Raw genomic sequence first — 14,983 nt, forward strand, 5'->3', positions numbered from 1 at the left:
GATTTCACTAAGGACTTTGTTATCTATTGTGATGCCTCATGATAGGGACTAGGTTGCATTCTTATGCAAGATTGCCATGTGATTGCCTATGCATCTCGACAGTTGCATCCACATGAGGAGAATTATCCTACACATGATCTAGAGCTTGCAGCCGTAGTCTATGCACTTAAGACCTGGTGACATTACCTTCTTGGTAAACGTTGCAAGATTTACACCGATCACCAGAGTCTCAAGTATATCTTCACCCAACCAGATTTGAACCTTAGGCAAAGACGTTGCTTGGAGTTGATCTCAGATTATGACTTAGGGATTACCTACACCCTAGGCAAGGCAATGTCATGGCTAATGCGCTAAGTCGTAAGTCCTATTGCAACAATCTCATGTTGCAGCAGGGCCAACCACTTCTTCATGAGGAATTCTGTAAGCTTAACCTTCACATTGCTCCTCATGGATTCCTTTCTACCTTGGTGGCGAAACCTACTCTTGTGGATCAGATCATCTCTGCTCAGAAGTAGGATACGGGAATTTCTCGGATCAAGAGAAACATTAACAAGGGAGTTGGTGGTAGTTTCTCTATAGATGATCGTGGTGTTGTTTTCTTTGAGAGTCGCTTGGTGGTTCCCAAGAATCAACATCTTCGACAATTAATCCTTAAGGAGGCACATGAATCTCCTCTCATGATTCATCCCGGTAGTACTAAGATGTATCAGGACCTACGCCAGAGGTTCTGGTGGACTAGGATGAAGAGAGAAATTGCTAAGTTTATTGCTAACTGCGACGTTTGTCGTCGCGTTAAGGCAGAGCATCAAAGACCTGCTGGCACCCTTCAGCCTTTAGCTATTCCTAATGGAAATGGGATAAAGTTGGTATGGACTTCATCACCGGCTTTCCCAGGACCAAGAAAGGGAAGAATGCTATCTTCATAGTCATTGATCGTCTTTCTAAAGTGGCCCACTTCCTACCTGTTCGAGAGAGTATCACTGCTAGTCAGCTCGCTGACTTATATATTTCTCGAATAGTGTCACTTCATGGTGTCCCACTAGAGATCAATAAAGACCGTGGTAGTCTCTTCACTTCTCATTTCCGGGAGAGTTTCCAAACTGTCATGGGCACCCATCTTTCCTTCAGTACTGCTTTCCACCCTCAATCAAGTGGTTAGGTGGAAAGGGTCAATAAAATTCTCGAAGACATGCTTAGAGCTTGTGTTATCCCATTCGGTATGGATTGGGAGAAGTGTCTTCCCTTTGCCAAGTTTGCTTATAACAATAGCTACCAACCTAGCCTCAAGAAAGCTCCTTTTGAGGTTATGTATGGACGAAGATGTTGAACACCTTTGAACTGGTCAGAAACCGGTGAAAGACAATTCTTTGGACCGGATATGATCCAGGAGGCAGAACAGCAAGTTCGCATCATTCGTGAGAATTTGAAAACAGCCCAATCTCGTCAAAAGAGCCGGTATGACCGTAGTCATAAGGAAGTGGCTTATGAAATTGGCGACAAGGCTTATCTTCGGGTTACTCCCTTGAAGGGTACCCATAGTTTTGGTATCAAGGGCAAGTTGGCTCCTTGTTACATTGGTCCTTTTCGCATTCTCGCTAAACGAGGAGAGGTTGCCTACCAGTTGGAACTACCGCCACATCTTTCTTGAGTTCATGATGTCTTCCACATCTCTCAACTCAGGCGTTGCTTCTCGGATCCCATCCGCAGAGTGGACCACGAAGCGCTTGATCTTCAAGATAACCTCACCTATCGAGAGTACCCTGTTCGCATCCTTGATCAAGCAGAGCGTGTCACTCGACGTCATAACATCAAGTTTCTCAAGGTTCAGTGGTCTCATCATTCCGAGAGAGAAGCTACCTGGGAGCGTGAAGATCGTCTTAGACTTGAGTACCCCACTTTCTTTCCGCCAACTCCTGAATCTCGGGATGAGATTCTTCCGAGTGGGGGCGAGTTGTCACATCCCTAGTTCTGGTATGACCTAGGCTAGCCTTCATGTTTGCATCATGTTTAAATTCCATTTAAATTTGAAATGGGGATTTGTGAAACCCTCAGAATCATTTCTGAAAGTGACCCAAGTAAAAATTGCTCCAAAAGGTGTCCAAGAAAATGCACATGTTGCTCTCTGAAAATATTGGACAGAGATAAAAATCAAACCAATATTTTAAAGAGCTCATAAGTATTTATTTTGGGCATTTGGAATTAATCCAGTATTTATTTGCGTTGGATAAATATTTTTATATATACAAAATATTGTCCAATAATTCTGAATTTTGGTGAGGGGCTTTGGATTAATTCCTTAGGTCCTGCAAATTTGACAGAATTAAATAAAATGATTTAGTATTTTTACTAAATCAGAAACAAATGTCAGAAAATAGAAAAGAAAACAAAATGGAAAAATGCTTACCTCGGCCACCTGCGGCCTGGCACTGTGCCGGCCCAACTATGCTGGCCCAGCCCACTGGCCACTGCACCGTCCTCCACCTCGTGCCAGTAGGCGAGGCGCGTGCCCGGCGCGCGCGCGCTCCGCGCACCACGGCACCTGCCTGCCTGTCCTCCTCCTCGTCGCCTGGATGCCCGCGCGATGCCACACCCCGCCCCGCACCTCTCTCCCTCTCTCCAGTGGCCTCCCCTCCTCTCTCTCTCTCGCCCTCCCCCGCGAACGCCCGAGCGCTGCCGTCGCCGCCGCACGCCGTAGCCGCAGCCACCGTGCTCCCCTCGCCTCGCTGCTGTGTCCAGAAGCTCCGCCACCTCGTCCGCAACCTCTCCGCCAAGCCACGCGAGCGGATGCGCCCTGCAGCGGCTCCCCCGACCTCTTCTTCAACCTCGATCCGCCGGAGATCCCCTTCGCCGCCCGCTCGCTCCGACGCTTCCCCGAGCCAAATGAGCCACCCATCCGACTCCATGTGAGCTCCGCCATCTTCTCCCCTACTCCCCGCGCTCGTACGCTTCCTCTAGCCGCCTCCTCTACCGGAGTCGAGCCGCTCCGCCGCACGGGCTCGTCGCCGGCGAAGCCTCGGTGACCAAATGGCCTCGCGCGTGCGTCCGTTGCACTCGCAACGACCCGTGGAGCAATTCTAGCGCGGCAGCCAGCTTGTTTGCAAGCCGCAGCGCTAACCCCGCACCCACCCGAGCTCCGGCCGTCGCCGCGAGCTCTGCTCCGGCGAGCTCTGCCGTTCTCGCGGCCTCCCCTGAGCGCGGCTGGATGCGTCCGTGCATGGGCTACCCGCCGGTGGCCTCTGTGTCCAAAACCATGGCCTCCAGCTCGTTCCGGCGAACTTCCGCCGTGGCTCGAGGTCGTCGCCGGCGAAACTCCGGCGGCTGACGTGGCGCGTGATTAGCTGCTAACCCTGCCGCTTAATCCACCCCCCTAAGCCACTGACTAAGGGCCCCAGGGCTCGGTCAAACCCTGGTCAGCTGGGTTTGACTCGGGTTTAGCCCCGGTGTCACTGACGTGTGGCCCCCACACGTCAGGTTTGACCTGGTCAGCCCTGCTGACGCCTCTGTGATGTCATGCTGACGCAATAATGATTTTTTTTCTGGATTTTAAATATTCATATAAACTTCAAAATTCATAGAAATTCAACCGTAGCTCAGATTGAAATAATTTATATATGAAAAATGATCAGGAAAATTCAATCTATCCATCTATACCATTTTCATGCATGACAAACCAACCTATACATGCTGTATATATGAAAACACACTTATGGCATATTTAAGAGCTTATTTTGGAGTTGCATTTGAACCCTTGGTTCAAATGGACCTCAACTAAATAAATGCTAGATGCATTAACTCAAACAACATCACATACTCATGCCACACTCATGCATCATATTGTTGCATATGCTTGTGTTTGATTTCCGACACCGTTCCTTCTCGATAGGTCCTGCTCTAGAGAGTGTTCGAGTGTACCTGTCTGAGGAGCAGTGCCCCCCTATTGATCTACCAGGCAAGCAAACCCCCTTGTTCATTCCGATACAATCCAACTCTCCCACTTCTGCTCCCTTTTACTGCATTAGGACAACAACGATTCAACTGCTACTTTTTGCTACGAAAGTTGAACCCATTCCTCTGCATGACCTGTCATTGCCACAGTAAATAGTTGAAACCCACTAGCATGTGTAGGAGTTGCTTGAACCATGTTGTGTTCTTGCCATGCCATGCATGCTATTGCTTAGAGTATGTCAGGTCTGATTCATTGGGAATGAATTGGAGTACAGTGATATGTTCTGATGTTGAGAGTTAAGCGTGTGAACACGATTTCGTTAAGGTAGCGGTGAGAGGCCATGTAGGAGTACATGGTGGGTTGTCTCATTGGGACCGTCCTTAAGAACTGAGTTCTGTCTAAGTTGTCCAATGACTAGCTACTACCACACATTGGGCTCCGGGCGCTCCAAGCTCTCTCGACTTATTAACCGCCTTGAACTCTGTCCAGGAGTTGCAAATAGTTTCTGGTGTTTGTAGGTAGTGCTATTTTTCTACTGAGTGGCACCCAGCAGGGTGGACTTGGGACAGACTAGGCACACGTGGCCCGGTGTACCGAGTGGCACCCGGATGGTGGGCTCGGGAACCCTGTACACATCGTTTGGGGCCGTGAGCGAAACCCCGGCCGGATATCTTTGCGGATGGTACCCGAATAGGCGATAAACCTGGACTAGAGTCTTGCGTGGTTAGTCAGGTCATGGCCGACACCCTCGCCAGGCTTCCGCTTGAAGGTTGCTGAGATACATGACGTGTATATGGTGATAAGTGGTGAGAGCGTGTGTGAAGAAGTACACCCCTGCAGGGTTATCATGATCTATTCGAATATCCGTGTCCTCGGTTATGGACTTCTTGGATGCTTACGTGGTACATAGACAACTTTAAGTGGATACTCTAAAATGCTCAAGACAAGTGTGAGTGCTATGGATGGCCTTCTCGTCAGGAGACGAGGATGAATCCATAATAGTGTGTTGATGTGGTGATTAGTGGACTCGTGTGCGCTGTCTCATCTCAAAGAAGTTTCTCATTGTCGTAGAACAGGATAGCCGCTGAGTCAAAGCTGGCTTGCTGGAACTAAACCCCACATTACCATCTTGATACAAATGCATGTATGATAGGATCTGATGTAAGTCTTGCTGAGTACCTTTGTACTCACGTTTGCTTTATTTATGTTTTGCAGGTGAGACATCTGTCTCACTAGTAGTACCGCTTGGACTTCGACGAGTAGCTTGTTACCTCAGCTACGATCTTGTACCCTTGGGAGGGACTTGTAGATAGTCAGGCTTCCCAGCCTTTTTCTTTTGTAGCTGTCTGTACTCAGACATGTAATGCTTCCGTTGCTTGTATGGTCTGAATGATGGGTCATGTGAGCCCTGTTGTATTTAATTCTATGTGGCTCTTCTAGGCCTTTATCTATATGAGTTTGCGTTATGTTGTCATGCCATGTTGTACAGCACATACTTGCATGATATGCGTACGTGTGACATGTATTGCTATGTGTGGGATCCGACAATCTAGTTGTTTATCCTTGGCAGCCTCTCTTATGGGGAAATGTAGTCTAGTGCTTCCTTGAGCCATAGTAGTCCGCTACAGCCCGGTTCACCGGAGTCCTGCTAGCCCAGCACTACTACTAAGGACACTTGACTGGCCCGCATGTGTTTCACTTCGTTCCTGTGTCTGTCCCTTCGGGGAAATGTCACGCGGTGACATCCGGAGTCCTGCCTAGCCTGCTACAGCCCGGGTTCCCAGAGTCCTGTTAGCCTAGTGCTACAGCCCATATTCACACGCTGCTGACCGACATGCTTGATGTGAATCATGTACGCATGTCCCCATAGGTTAGTGCCGTTTTGGGTTCACGACTAGCCATGTCGGCCCGGGTTCTCTGTCATATGGATGCTAGCGACACAATCATATACGTGAGCCAAAAGGCACAAACGGTCCCGGGCCAGGGTAAGGCAACACCCGTGGGGATACCGTGCGTGAGGCCGCAAAGTGATATGAGGTGTTACCGGCTACATCGATGTGACTTGGAATCAGGGTCTCGACACTGACAAGTCGGCAATCCGCTTGGCCAGCTCCTCAATGTTGGCGTTGAGGCGGTCACGCGAAGATTGTGGCAATCTTGCAACAAAGTCTCAGACAAAGTGTTGGTACTTGGAACTCGCCGATTAGAGTTCCGGGCCGCCTGCTCAACAACCGGACTGAAACACAGGGACTACACCAAGTGGGTGCGCTGGCGCGCCCCCACAAAGAAGAACAAGAAACAGAAACAAAGAAGGAAGGACGCTGTCAAGACCCCGATTCCAAGTCACATCAATCTAGCCGATAACACCTCATATCACTTTGCGGCCTCACGCACGGTATTCCCACGGGTGTCGCCTTACCATGGCCCGGGACCGTTTGCGCCTTTTGGCTCACTTATATGATAGTGTCGCTAGCATCCATATGACAGAGAACCCGGGCCTACATGGCTAGTCGTGAACCCAAAGCAGCACCAACCTATGGGGACATGCATACATGAATCACATCGAGCATGTCGGTCAGCAGCGTGTGAATCCGGGCTGTAGCACTGGGCTAACAGGACTCCGGGAACCCGGGCTGTAGCAGGCTAGGCAGGACTCCGGATGTCACCGCATGACATTTCCCCGAAGGGACGGACACAGGAACGAAGTGAAACACATGCCGGCCAGTCAAGTGTCCTGAGTAGTAGTGCTGGGCTAGCAGGACTCCGGTGAACCGGGCTGTAGCGGACTACTATGGCTCATGGAAGCACAAGACTACATTTCCCCATAAGAGAGGCTACCAAGGATAAACAACTAGGTTGTCGGATCCCACACATACCAAGCATTTCAATCATACACACAATATGCTCGACATGTGTAAATACAACATGGCATCACAACATAACTCTACGACTCACGTATTTATTCATTAGGCTCCAAGGAGCGAGATATTACAAACATGGGTCTCATGACCCAACATACAGAGCATACAAGCAACAAGCACATGCGGAAGCTTAACTTGTCTGGGTACAGACAACTACAAATGAAGAAGGATGAGAAGCCTGACTATCTACCAGATCCTGCCGAGGGCGCAAGATCGTAGGTGAGGTATCAAGCTAAATGTCGAAGTCCACACGGAACTACTAGCGAGACTGAAGTCTCTCTGCCAAAACATAAATTAAGCAGACGTGAGTACAAATGTACCCAGCAAGACTTACATCAGAACCAACTACATATGCATCAGTATCAAGAAAGGGGTGGTGGAGTTTAACTACAGCAAGCCAGCTTTGACTCGGTGGCTATCCTCTATGACTGCAAATAACTCTTTGAGGTGGCGCACACGAGTCCACAAATTCACCATACCAATACACCACTATGGATCCGCTCCCGTCTCCCTGCGAGAACGCCATCCATAGCACTCAAGCTTATCTTGTGAGTTTCAGAGTATCCACTTTCACTTGTCTATGAACTATGTAAGAGGTCCAAGTTTCCATATCTGAGGAATCCGACTATTCGAATAGATAATGATAACCCTGCAGGGGTGTACTTCTTCACACACGCTCTCGCCGCTTATCGCCCTATACACGTCATGTACCTCGGCAACCTTCAAGCGGAAGCCGGGCGAGGGAGTCGGCCACGACCTGACTAACCACACAAGTCTCTCGTCTAGGTTTATGGCCTATTCGGGTTCCATCCGCAAGGAGATCCGGACGGGGTGTCACTCATGGCCCCAAATGATGTGTGCAGGTTTCCCAAGCCCACCATCCGGGTGCCACTTGGTACACCGTGCCACTGTGCCTAGTCTGTCCCAAGCCCACCTGTACCGAGTACCACTTGGTAGACTACTAACACTACCTACAAACACCAGAAACTAGTTGCAACTCCTGGACAGAGATCGAGTTGATTAATAAGCCGAGAGGGTCCGAGTTACCGGAACCCAATGTGTGGTAGTAACTGTTCATGGATCACAAACACAGAACTCAGTTCCTGAGAACGGCTGCAATGAGACAACCCACCATGTACTCCTACATGGCCTCTCACCGCTACCTTTACCAAATCATGTTCACACACTTAGCCCTCAATGGTAGGACATGTTCACCATGTTCCAATTCATTCCCGATGAATCAGACCTGACTCAAATCTAAGCAGTAGCAGGCATGACAAACAAGCATGAATGAGTAGGCACATCAGGGCTCAAACAATTCCTACTCATGCTAGTGGGTTTCATCTATTTACTGTGGCAATGACAGGTCATGCAGAGGATAGGGGTTCAACTACCGCAACATGTAACAGTTGAATCGTTGTTATCCTAATGCAGTAAAAGAGAGTAGGAGCGAGAGAGTGGGATTGTATTGGAATGAACAAGGGGGTTTTTCTTGCCTGGCACTTCTAAAGATATCATTGGGTCTTCATCAGTGTCAACGATCACAGCGTCGGAACATCGTCTACTGAGAGGGGACAATTACCGGCAAACAAGGAAGAACACAATCGATGTGATGCAACAATATGATGCATGATCATGACATGGCAATATGTTGTTGATTGAGCTAATGCAACTAGCAACACAATTAAATGAAGTTGGTTTGAACCCAAAGTTCAAATTCAAACTCCACATGTGGTTATTTAAAGGCCATTCATTTAATTTGTCCTAAACAGTGGCCTTAAGTTGTTCTAACATGCATGAAAATGGTACAGATGGATAGATTGGATTTTTCTGATCATTTTTCATATATAATTTATTTGATTTGGAGTTACGCTTGAATTACTATGAATTTTTTAAGTTTTGGATATTTTCTGCAATTTTTTGAATTATTTTAAATCCAAAAAATGTTAACTGCGTCAGCATTGCGTCAGCAGGTCAACTGTGGCTAACCAGGTCAAACCTGACGACCGGGTCCCACATGTCATTGACTCACTGCTAACTGGGAGTTAATCCCGTGTTGACTGGGATTTGACCCGCTGCGGGGCCCACTGTCAGTGGCTGAAGGGCGGCTAATCAGTAGGATTAGCCCCTAATGGTCGTGCCACATCGGCGTGGTTACGCCGGCGATGACCCGACACGGCGACGATTGCCGGCCGGCCATTTCCGGCCACGGCTGGTCACGCGGTTAGGTGCGTTGGAGAGCCCGTGGTGCGGGGCACCCAGTGGTGGTCGTGGGGATGCCGGGGATGGCGTGTAGCGGTGGTGGAGGTGAGCATATACGGCAGTGGAGCTCGTGGAGTGCGGGTGCTGCGCCAGGGCTCGCTACCGAGCTGCCTGTGCTGCACGGCAGCGCCAGGGGTGCTCTAGGGCGCGCCCGTTGCACGACGGCAGCGAACGGAGCACGGGGAGCACACGTGCTACGGCAATGGTGGAGCCGAGCTTCGTCTCGTGCGGCAAGGGAGCTAGAGGGCACGGGAGGACAGGGGAGAAGGGGAAGTCAACGCGGTGGCTCACAGTGGACACGCAGAGCAGATCAGCAGACTTGGGGATGCTCTGAACGTGGCGAATCGACGGAGTCGATCTCCGGGCGCCGGAGGTGAAGACGATGACGCTCCGGTCAACTAGGGCCTCTTCTGGTCGCGTGCGTCGGGTGCGTTGCTCCACGGGGTCGTGGCGGAGCTCGGGGACGCAGAGAGGGAGTGAGGGAGTGGCTGCAGCCATGGTGGAGCTCATCGGTGGCGGTGGCGCGGTTAGTTGAGGTGGAGGAACAGTGAGGGGGAGAGAACCAGAGGAGGGGGGAGAGAGCTAGACAGCGAGGGGAGAGGCAGGGGAGGTCGGGGACGTCTCCTGGCATCGCGAGAAGGACCGGGGGGAGGAAGCAGGAGGTGGCGTCCAGTGCGTGCGCGGGCAACACGCCTCTGCCTACTGGCAGAGGTTGAAGACGCCGCTTCGGCCTGGTGGGCTGGGCCAGCTATAGAGACGGGCCAGCTAAGCGCGCCAGGTAAGTTTCTATCCTTTCTACTTCTTTCTGTTTTTGTTTTCTATTTTTGTTTCTCCGTTTTGAATTAGTAAAAATACTAATCCATTTTGTAAAATCCTGAAAATAATGGTGGGCAGTGTTTGGATTATTTCCAACAACCCAAAACTAGTTTTAGAATTATTAGAGCATTTAAAAAATATTTATAGGATTTAAATGCTCCAATTCAAATACGATATGAGTTAATTCAAAGATCCAGAATGTCCTGGAAATATATTCATCATTTTTGGCAGAGGTTTTCACCGTTATCAGAAATCATGAACATTTTCAAAGGGCATTTTGGGTTCTTTGAAAAAGATTTTGGATTGAACCTAGTTGAGTTCCATTTGGTGCTAGGGTTTGAACATCTCCATTTCAAGTTTAAGTGAAATTTAAACATGATGCAAACACTCTAATGCATGCACTGACTAGGGTTGTGACAACTCACCCCCACTAAACAATAATCTCATCCCGATATTCAAGCGTAGGGTAAGATGAAAGGGCGGACGCAAAATAGCACAATCTTCACGATCCAACTGCCCTCATCGAAGATATTGATTTATTTCATCATCTTGAACTTGACATCCTTGCTTTTAAGATCTTCACCCATCACGGGGACAGAAGAGCGAGATAATTCCACGGGAATGGATCATCTTAATGATCACAGGATCAACTCACGGAACGAGACGTAGAAACATCTCTTGAGCTGAGAGACAAAAACACGTATGAGGAGCGATGGAAAGAGGTAGATGACAAGGTTCTATAGGGTAGGCGAAAATTCCACGCTGAAGAGGATGGTGCATGGTTTCAAAGTAGCGAGGAGGTAAATGCCATGATTCCATAACGGACACCTTAGGGAAAGGTGACTCGTAGAGCTATTCCCTTAAGTGGCAAAAAGAATTACTTTTGATACAAAGATCATTGAAACTCTTTATACCAGCCTGAGGTAATCACAGTCGATCGTTGGAAGGGGTTCAAAGAATGGCATACTCTGACTAGAATGGATGATGTGGACTCCCTTGTTGAAGACAATGCAATGGATGATTTTGCTTATCATCGGAAATGGATGGGACCCATGGTAAGTCCACTTTTGAAGATGATCCTGAACAACAACTACTAAGGTGCAAGCTGGGAACAAAATGCAAATGTTGGGAATGATTTTGGTAACTGGGGAAGAACTCAACAGTCGAGAGTGAGTCCACTGTTTGAAAAGGTTATAACATAACCGAGGAAACTGGAAGCAAATCCTGGTTAACGCCAATGAAAAAACCTAGTGCTTGCGCGTGCTCTCAAGAACTTGAGCATCTCCATATTCATCAAGGTTTTACCAATATCCGTGTCAAGGATCCTGGCAACACAACATACCACCATGATGAATGGTGACGGATGATGCAGATGCAAAGGAAGATAACACTTTCTCAGATTTCACCTTAGCGAGGCCAAGGGGACAGAAACTGGATAATTGACCGAGAGACATTTAGCACTCCGCTTCTAATGTTCTCCTTGACATGCTAGCGCAACCCATTTATTAAAATGGTTTGGTACCTAGGACATCAAGTAAAAGGTCGGACTTCGGGAGCACAAAAATCCATAAGGAACAACTATTGGAGTAATCCGTACGAAATCCTTATGGGGAGGTGGCCAACTTATTCAATCAAGATACTACAATAATAGGTCTTCCGGCTGGGTGTGTCAGCCACAACATCCACTTTACCGGGTTACAAAGGGACCAATATTATAGATCTTGGAAGACATTCCAACCATCATATCTGCCTGAGATTCAGATCTGGTTGTTAACGAGATATTCCAGATTCACCGATACTAGAAGAAAATGAAAGTTTGCAACACAAATTGACAAGACGATGTTGCGAGATTCTCGGGAAAAGAACTATGATAGTAAGCTCCAAAACATGAGCTGGTTCTGCTACACCCTATGAATGCACTATCCTGGACAAGCATGACCACATGGTAGTCTTATAATAAAACACTACCGAGTTCTGGTTGGGAACCATCATCGCGGATAACAAAGTCCTTGCATAAGTCATATGACTAGCTCTTATGAAGGAACTTCTTTTCCTTGAACAAATCAGTTAGTGGCTTGGTGTGCTAGGGACACATATAGAATGAAGGTTGCAAGTCTCCAAACCACAATCTACTTCGCACATATGCATGACTGACTTGGGATGATTCCAGAGGAATCAAAACAAACTTTCTCGAATTCACGGCGGCAACTTGCATCGATTGCACGTGAACTTAGAGGAAGTCGCTACTTTGATCCAAACATATGCTTCATGAACGAAACACGAAGAAATGCTTACACAAGTTTCTAACACTAGCTTGATGTTCGACAGGAATCATGGAGAAGATAAGATGTTGCTGATGGGCTCAACAACAAATCATAAAGATTTCCATGAAGATGGAATTCCACAACTATGTGAACAAAGCAATAGCATTGGTCAAAACAAATGATATAATGGTGTATGCTCGAGGATCAACCATGAGTAAGACAACACTAGAACATCATTGGTTCTGATTTGATTTGGTGATAGCCCATACTCAAATCAGGTTTTGATAAGACAATAGGTCCAACAACTGATCACAGGGACCAATCGATGAAGATATCATCTTTCTTCAACTAACACACAACACAAAGATGTCCCTTTGAGACGAACTAAATTTGGTAAGCTTTTATCTTCCAACTCTCCAAGTTGTTGTTTAGCTTAACCAACTAGCTCAGGGGTATCCAACACGGATTCTTGGAGAAGGAGTGGTTTACAAGAAACCAACTTGATCACAAACTCAACATAGCGATCAGGTGACAACCCGGTAACACTTCCGAGAAGATATTCGGAAAATCACGAACCATCGATATGTCACTAAGCTCAAGATCAATCCTGCTTTTCAGGGCAAGACGATATGATCAAGGGAGCGAGGGATTGACACAATCCTAACTCATTGATCGAAGAGTGCACCAGGAAATATGGACTAGGTAGCAAGATCAATCTTAGAATGGTAGTTCAATAACCAACACGCTAAGAATGAGAATATTGTCCATTTACTACCAAGCAACGAGTTGCTCGGAGTATTGATTTCACACATCATGATTCACTTGTCGGCATTTCGGTTACAATAACACGGGAACCAAGGAATGAACAAAGATGGCAAGAAGTATCACTACAACAAGAATTTATAAGAGATGGTGCAATTCTCATGATATTCCTGACATAAAGTGGATAATACTTCAGGGTAGAACAGACCAATAGCTTGATTGCATTTGATCTGCGAAATACAACTACTTTGACCCAATCCTAGATGTGGGCGAGGTACTGGAGTTTGTTTCTCCTAGTCATTTTGGAATAGAATGGCTTGACGGAACACAAGAATAATAGGCATCGATGAACATGAATGCACAACTATTCCTGACTATCAGTTGATAGACTAGGGTCGGAATACAGCTGAGGAGGGTCAACTCAAGGAACATATAACTTTCTGAGTTGTGGATGCATAGATTAGTATGTCGAACCAACTTCAACATGTTTCTTCTGGATAACCCATGCAGAGAGGTAGGACTGGCAGAGTCACAATTATGAATGGAGAACTCATCAAAGCACTCTGGTTTGTGATCTTTTGGTTCAAAAGAACTACTGCCATAAGCAGTTCATGGTACTTGGAAGAAGAAAATACCATGGACCTCGAGGACTATCGCAGAGGTTACTAATATTCTAAAGGAACTAGCAAACACTATCAACAGAAGGTAAGTGGAGTGAATCTTGGGTCAGGAACCCAAGAGTAGAATACCTACTACTAAATGGCATCACGGGATGCTTTCGAGAACAATGGCCAGAATCATCACACCGGGAATACAAAGCATTGCTCGATTACTAGGTGACTCTCTAAGACACCTAGGGTCATAATAATAGCTCCAACATATATGTCAAGGCAACAAAGTACCTCAACTCACTGGCTAGTGTGCTTATTCTGACCAAAAGGACATCGGGAACGGAGGAAGGATTTGCAAATGCATCAGATTATTTAGAAACCTGGAATGACTCGGGCAGCATAACGGCTGTAAATGCTCGAAAAGATTTGAGACATCCTGCAAAATGGTGGCATAACCACTTAACATCGCAATGTCAAGTTTCCAAGTCCAACTAACAACACACTGGAGTAGTAGAAACTGGACTAAGGCTTAAATCCAACAATCCTAGGCAACTACGGTTTAGTAACACGTCATCCTAAGAGATAGAAGAGAAGCCTAGTTCTTAACCCCGTAGAAAAGATAAGATGACTCAGATCAGAAGGCCATGAGGATAAGGAGTAAAAAGAGCCTTGCGTTCCCTTCCACAATCAATTCCCTTACATAACTAAAGCATTTCTAGACTCAACTTCGACCGGTATGGCTTGGTAATCCTAAAGGCAGTCAGGCTCTGATACCAAAGCTTTCAGGACCCCGATTCCAAGTCACATCGATCTAGCCGGTAACACCTCATATCACTTTGTGGCCTCACGCACGGTATTCCCACGCGTGTCACCTTACCATGGCCCGGGACCATTTGCGCCTTTTGGCTCACTTATATGATAGTGTCGCTAGCATCCATATGACAGAGAACCCGGGCCTACATGGCTAGTCATGAACCCAAAGCGGCACCAACCTATGGGGACATGCATACATGAATCACATCGAGCATGTCGGTCAGCAGCGTGTGAATCCGGGCTGTAGCACTGGGCTAACAGGACTCCGGGAACCCGGGCTGTAGCAGGCTAGGCGGGACTCCAGATGTCACCGCGTGACATTTCCCCGAAGGGACAGACACAAGAACGAAATGAAACACATGCCGGCCAGTCAAGTGTCCTGAGCAGTAGTGCTGGGCTAGCAGGACTCCGGTGAACCGGGCTGTAGCGGACTACTATGGCTCATGGAAGCACAAGACTACATTTCCCCATAAGAGAGGCTACCAAGGATAAACAACTAGGTTGTCGGATCCCACACATACCAAGCATTTCAATCATACACACAATATGCTCGACATGTGTAAATACAACATGGCATCACAACATAAC

The sequence above is a fragment of the Triticum aestivum genome, chromosome 7A (assembly GCF_018294505.1).
Source record: "Triticum aestivum cultivar Chinese Spring chromosome 7A, IWGSC CS RefSeq v2.1, whole genome shotgun sequence".
NCBI lineage: Eukaryota > Viridiplantae > Streptophyta > Magnoliopsida > Poales > Poaceae > Triticum > Triticum aestivum.